Consider the following 7,663-nt stretch of genomic DNA (forward strand, 5'->3'; position numbering starts at 1 on the left):
CCGGAAAGGTCCTCTCATTCAAGTCATCCACTAAATTAGAGTTGCTTACCGCGAAAGAAAAAAAAATCCTGCAAGGATATAAATGTATACCCACATATTGACAAAAGTCCTAGACATGGGAATATTTTGATGGACCCTGTCAAGGAGAGCCACCGAAGTTGGGGCAGCAAGGATTTCATATTTGGAGCGAGTTTCAGAGAAGCATTCAGAGAGGCTACAAATAAGTGGGCAACGCTGATCTCTCTTTGATTGCTGATAGGGCTGGCAACAGGAAAAAGGAGTCTGCAAGTTCAAATTCGAAGATAGCCATTGACCAGATTAACAGTAAAGTAAATCTCCAAAATTTGACCTTTTCCCAAATCTTGGAAAGCTCTTAATAGTAAAGTAAATCTCCAAAATTTGATCTTGGATCTCCAAAATTTGACCTTTTCCCAAATCTTGGAAAGCTCTTAATAGTAAAGTAAATCTCCAAAATTTGACCTTTTCCCCAATCTCGGAAAGCTCTTTCCAAGGAGTTGAGAGAGAATTTCAATAAAGTCTCTTTTCAACACGTTTGTAGAGTCAGGGGGAAGAAACAGAGTCCCAACTCTCGGCCACTGTCAGATGCTTATATGACTATCGGATGCTTAAATGATTAACACCCAATGAGGAGGCTAGCCCCAGCAACTGCAGGACAGATGCTGATAAATCTGCGCTGTTTCATTCTTTTGGCTTTTCCACAGGGAAGATCTGGATCCAAGCTTTTGTTAGGAGAGCGAGCGTGCATGACAATTCTTTTTTATGTATGCAGTAATTGGGCTTTGTAGCCTTCCCCCCTCTTTTCCTTTTGTTGGTCAGGCTTTGATATTGACAAAGATCTTTTCCTCAATGCTCAGGCCCATTGCAGCATTGTATATTCAAATTTCTCTTTTCATATAGTAAATATATACCATTTATATTCAAATTTCTATTTGAAATAGCAAATATACCATTTTTTTTTTTGTTTCTTTCCCTTGAAAAAGGAAAAGCAGCACAAACACAGTGTCCCCTTAATACGACACAACAAACACATCATGAATATCCAACTACAAGAAAGAAAGAAACGTTTGCCGTATACAGTGAAAACGTTTGACAAATATAAATTCCACTGCTACTGCTGGGACATGAACCAAACCAGGATCTCTCTCTCTCTCAGGTGAGAGCCGAAAAAGTAGACTTCATAAACCGGAATAAAAAGTTCAGTTGAGCGTGAGGTGTATGGAGTAATATTGAAGACAAGCTTGTAATTTAGGAAATTGGATTTGTGGACAGTCAATCTATCAATGGCGTGTGTGGTGTGGGGTTTATTATATATGTTGGAACACCAATATCAACCTGTGAAAGGTGAAACAGTAACAAGAAGATTAGCACCAATATCAATCTGCGAAAGGAATAGCATCTGAACAACAAACAAAACAGTAACAAAAAGATTAGCACCACCAATATCAATCTGTGAAAGGGAATGGCAGCTGCAAACAAACAGTAACAAGAAGATTAGCACCACCAATATCAATCTGTGAAAGGGAATGGCAGCTGCAAACAAACAGCAGTAACAAGAAGATTAGCACCACCAATATCAATCTGTGAAAGGGAATGGCAGCTGCAAACAAACAGCAGTAACAAGAAGACTAGCACCAATATCAATCTGTGAAAGGGAATGGCATCAGCAAACAAACAGGAAGAAGAAGATTAGCACGGAATCGCGTAGCATCCCTCTCCTCTCGCCTCGCAAACAGGAAGAAGAAGATTAGCACGGAATCGCGTAGCATCCCTCTCCTCTCGCCTCGCAGCAGCAGCAGAGCACTCCGCTCGTCTCTCAACTATGTATGTAATCAATCATGAAGTAAGACCTCCGGTAATTTATTCAACCTCTCGCCTCGCAGCAGCAGAGCACTCCGGTCGTCTCTCGACTTTGTATGTAATCAATCATGAAGTAAGACCTCCGGTAATTTATTCAACTGGATTTACAAATAGTTTGATTTAAAGCAGAGCTGCGGATGCTAATTAATTCAACTGGAATTACAGACTGCTAGGATTTACAAATAGTTTGATTTAAAGCAGAGCTGCGGATACTAATTAATTTAACTTACAGACTGTTAGATTTAAAGAATTAGTTGCAGTTACTGATTTGATTCCGTAATTTATTGATTTACAAATAGTTTGATTTAAAGCAGAGCTGCGGATGCTAATTAATTCAACTGGAATTACAGACTGATTTACAAATAGTTTGATTTGCGGAGCTGCGGATACTAATTAATTTAACTGGAATTACAGACTGTTAGATTAGCTCCCGTAGTTGCAGTTAACTTGATTTGATTTTACTCCGCGCGAACGCGAGCCTCCGCTGCCACAAATTATGACGTGCACTCTCCTCGATGGGAGATGCTAGGTAACCCCTCCCAAGTGCAATGGAAGTGGTCTTCTAGGCCATCGACCTTCTTGATCATCGATTGACCCCGCCCAGGTAAGTATGTTTTGAACATTTCCATCTTACCCCTCTATACCCCCTCCTTTCCTTCCGTGCATCCCCACTTTGAATGTGGGATATATATATATATCCACCATACAATAATGTCTTAATCCATAATTAAAAAATACACACACTCAATTGCTTAATTTCATCCTTATTACTATTGGTGGTGTTGAACGAAGAATTTCATCCTTATTCTTATTGCTCTTGTTGATAATTTCATCTTTATATTTTTCTTCACGCTCAATTTGTTAATTTCATCTTTATATTATTCTTCTCACTGATCATATTCACGCCCAATTTGTTAATTCCATCCTTACATCATTCTCGTTGTTGTTGATCATATTCACTCACAATTCGTTAATTCCATCCTGATATCATTCTTGTTGTCGTTGATCATATTCACTCACAATTCGTTAACGCTTCTATTATTCTTCTTGCCGATCATATTCACGCCTCCTTATATCATTCTTGTTGTTGATGATGATATTCACTCACAATTCCTTAATTTCATCCTTACATTACTCTTGATGTTGATATTCACCCTCAATTTGTTAATTCCATCCTTATTATTCTTTTTGTTGTTCATCTCCATTACTGAAAGTGGGTAGGTAACATGGTGCACCCTCAATTCGTTAATTTCATCCCTCTTATTATCGCCGTTGTTGATACCCGTTAGTGAAACTGGGTAGGTAACATGGCCTTCATTGAGGTTCAAACCTTGCTCGATGCTTGTTCTTACCATTGTGGATATGCGTCCATGTACGGAATAATTGTTGCGGCTACGTGTAAGATATTGTCGGTAACTTTGGAATGATGTTGTCGAATAGGCCTTTCCGGCTTTAAAAACAAGTGCCTTTTGTATGGAACGATGTTGTCGAGTGGGCCTTTTCAGCTTCAAAGGAAGCCATGTGCAATGCACCCACTTTACTAGTGCCCAATTGCGCTTGGAATGTGGTGCATCAGGTAGGGGTGTGGGCGCTATGTTGATGCAATTGACAAAAACGTGGGCAAGTCCACCTATGAGAAAAGAGATGATGGCCATCTTTCGCGTAGTCGAGACTTGACACCCATATCTTATATGGAGTTGCTTCCAAATCGAGATCATCGTCATAGTTTGAAGTATTTTCTCGACGATAGGTTACCATCCTTGGAGAAACACAGATGGGTCACTAAGATGCATCGGTATGATTATGAGATCATATGCAACAAAGGCAACGAGGCATCTGCTTTATTTGCAGACATATGAGGAGAAAGGATCTCTCTTTGCCCTATCCTTACAGTACTTGATTGCCTCATCAACGCTTGTCAAGAATGGCTCGATATTGACATGGCGGTTCAATTCATCCAAGTGCTTTAGGAGAATCCCAATCCCCCTGAGGGCTACACGCGGCAACAAGATACCTTGAAGCATAAAGCGTGCATTCTTTTGATTCAAAATTGTGCTTTAAAACAATGCCCGTCTTAGAGGAGTTGTGTTCATCTCCCACCACGGGCACTTTGGCTTTCAGCGTACCTACAAATCGACTACGCGCTCTTCCTTGCGGGAAGGCTTGAAAACACACACCTAGGATTCTGTACCTACATGTGGTGCTTGTTAAAGGAACAAGGGTGAGATGGTGAAGAAGTGCCACCGCCACTAGCAATATCAACCACCATCAGGATCGACATTTCCATGGAATTCACAGTGGACCTTCTGAAAACAGACAACCAATATGTCACCATGGTGTTCCTCGACCACGTTTGCAAATGTGCTCACTTTTGTACCCTATCAGACCCATTTACACCTTCTGTGGTTACTCACGTTTTCGTGGACCCAACGTTTAAGTTGCATGCCATCACACTTTCCATTGCATTGAATCGAGATCCCGCACTCACCAACAATTTCAAGCAAGATTCGTTTAAACTTTAGGGTACTCAATTGAAAGTGAGCACGGGTCGTCATCCCCAAATTGATACCCAGATAGAGGTGGTCAATAAGTGCGTGGAAACTTGTTTGAGATGCTTTGCCGCGAAAGGGCAACACCAATGAGAATGATGGCCACCCCTTACAGAATTGTGGCGTAATACCTCTCATCACGGTGCTACCTAAATGACGCCATGTGTTGCTGCCTATGGCCCAAAACTCCTAGCAGTGGCTTCCTATTTACCAGGCAAACCCTAGCTACAAAAAGTTGACTTCACGCTTCACACCAAACCAAAGAAGCCATTCTTCGCACGCTACGGGACAATTTGGTTTTAGCTCAAAATGGAATGAAGCGGCGAGATGACTAACATCGCTCGAAGAATGCGAATGGGTGTTTCTATTTGGACGAGGCAATTAGCTCTGATGTCTTTGACAATATAAGTTCCAAGTCTAGTGATTTCCAATTTTCTCATCTTACCCTTAGTTTTACTGCCATATATTGGTACAAGGTCTCCATTCTTGAATTGCTCATTTCTTATATTTGATCACGGCGAGATTTCGGTGCGTCTGTTGTTTTTATAGGGATTGTAATGCATGTTGTGAAGTCGTAATATCTATTGGTCTATCTTCCATAGGCGCCATCATGTCAAGTTTAAGCACACGTGTATTTTTTGTTGTCGGAGGCATCGAGTGCCACTGCTTTTTGTCCTTGCGTAATTTGAAATGGGATATGGCATGTTTGTTCTTGTGGGTTTTCCCATATGCTCTTAAGAATCTCAAGTCTTTGTCATCCTATTTATCCCTGCTGATGTTTCAAATTTTGTCGCCCTCTTCATCGAAATCTCGTTGGAAGACGCTGCTACTCCTTTGGCCTAAGGGTGACAGAGAGAGCTCTTTATATGTTGAATGATGAATTCTTGCATTAATATCTTAATGGTATAATTTAAAAGTGGGTCCCTTTGTTAGGCCCCTGTACTACTAGTGTAACCCCCTATTGTTATTTGTACAACCCCGTTATTATATTGATGTACCCATGCAGTCCCCATACTGTTACTAATGTGCCCCATAGAAGCCCACTATTGTTATTGTTGTGCCCTTACATTATTATTGTTATGTCGGCTCCAATTATATTATGACCCCTTAGACTCCTATATATAGAAAGGAGGTCTTGTCATTTGTATCATCCAAGAATTGTTCATTTGTGTAATGTAAAGGAGGTTGCCCCCTCGAAGAGGCTGAATTCCAAGGCGTTCATCTCTCTTTTCTATCTTTTTGTGAGCTGGTTTCATAACACCCTTGATAACATATTATTAACTAGCACTTGCACCATATGTTGCAAAGGAAACGCCGTAAGGCAATAGATAGAATATAACACTAATTAATGCTTCTTTGGCAACTGTTGAAAGACAAAAAAATATCAAGAAAAGGCAAGGACTGTGATATAATGAAATCTTACTGCTTCCTTGGGCCTTAGAAATCACGAATCTTATGTTGTAGAAAACAAATCATGATTCCTATGTAAGGCAATAGATAACATATAACACTAACTAATGCTTGTAAGGCAATATATAGCATATAACACTCATTATTGCTTCTTTGACAACTGTTGAAAGACCAAAAAATAGAAGGACCAAGCTATAATGAAATCTTACTGCCTCCTTGAGCCTTACAAATCATGAGTCTTATGTTGAAGAAAACAAATCATGAGTCCTTTGTTGAAGAAATAGATCTTGATTTGCCACCTAAGGTTGTTTTGGTACAATTCGTCCATATTCATTCTTGATCACTTCCTCGTGCTAGACAACGGTACAAAGAAATTCTTTTATAGTTTAAAACATGTGTGTACAAAGGACTATAACGATTTTGTAAATAAATTTTGAATTTCTCCAACAATTCGGAAAAGGAAATATATTTTTTGTAGGGCATTATCCTACCTACAAGTCTAAGACTTTTTTGTTTTTGTTTTAGGGAACTCCTTTATCTTCCTCAAACACATACAGTTTGAAACAACGACTAGAAATCTCAAATTATAAGCCAAAATTAGAACTTTGGTTGTAAATGAATGAAAAAAAAACTAAGATTCCGCATGCAACATAACAGCAAATTGGTTTTACTCCCAAGCCAATTCGACTACCCAATTGGTGCAATTTGGTAGATCAGGACTTAAGATAGATCTATGTTTATATTTGCATATCTTCCTAAAGCCTTTAGATCTATAATTGACCATGGTTGATTTTCATATTGAAACAATCTTTGTCACAATGAGACGTTGGAACAGGCAACTAGTCTTCTTCTTCACATTGGACCATGGTTGACCATGATTATAGACACAAGGGATTTATATTAAACCTTAGGATTACTATTATAAACCATGTGAATAATATTATACCCTAGGAAGTTGAACCCTTGGATTAATAAACCCAAGGGATTGAGACAATATTTTTCATATTTTGATATTAGAACCCGAGGGATTGAGACAATCTTTTTCACAATACGAGGTCGGACCATGGTTCACCATCACTGATTTTCATATTAAAATAATCTTTGTCACAATACAACGTTGGACCATGGCTAACCATGGTCGACCATGGTTAACAATAATGAACCATGGTTGACTACACTTGACCCAGTAACATGGGACCCTAAGATAAATATTATAAACCCTACAACGTTGGACCATGGCTAACCATGGTCGACCATGGTTAACAATAATGAACCATGGCTGACCACACTTGACCCAGTAATATGAGACCCTAAGATAAATATTATAAACTCTAAAATAAACACAGTTGACCATGGTTGATTTTTATATTGACACAATCTTTGTCACAATATGACGTTTGACCATGGTTGGCCATGATTGATTTTCATATCGAGACAATCTTTGTGACAATGCGACATTGGACCATGGTTGATTTACACCATATTTCAACTATTTTGTCTCTATAGTTAACCATGACTTTATTATCGTCACCATTGAAATGGTGGTTATGCCTACTCGTGCCCATCCACTATAGGCGTCCATGGTCAACTATGGCCATGATTACTTATAATAACTAATTACTTAATTATTATAATCATAAATAAAAATAATTAATATTAATCTCAATATATATATATATATATATATATATATTATAATGGTAATAAACTAAGATTATAAGTAAAAATCAAATTTATCAAATTTATTTTCAAAGCAACGGTAATTCCTCCTTGCCTATAGATGTTTCAAACTGAGATTTTATGCTTATGGACATTGCATTTAGAAA

General features: G+C 38.7%; 1 pseudogene; it reads right to left on the reverse strand.

Annotated features, from left to right (window-relative positions):
* Nucleotides 1–2,339: 2,339 nt before the first annotated feature.
* Nucleotides 2,340–2,490, reverse strand: LOC149222616 (U1 spliceosomal RNA; annotated as a pseudogene).
* Between the last annotated feature and the right edge of the window lie 5,173 nt (nt 2,491–7,663).

This window comes from Pinus tabuliformis, chromosome Q (genome assembly GCF_031772625.1).
Source record: "Pinus tabuliformis cultivar Carrire ecotype Pingquan chromosome Q, CPIR1, whole genome shotgun sequence".
NCBI lineage: Eukaryota > Viridiplantae > Streptophyta > Pinopsida > Pinales > Pinaceae > Pinus > Pinus tabuliformis.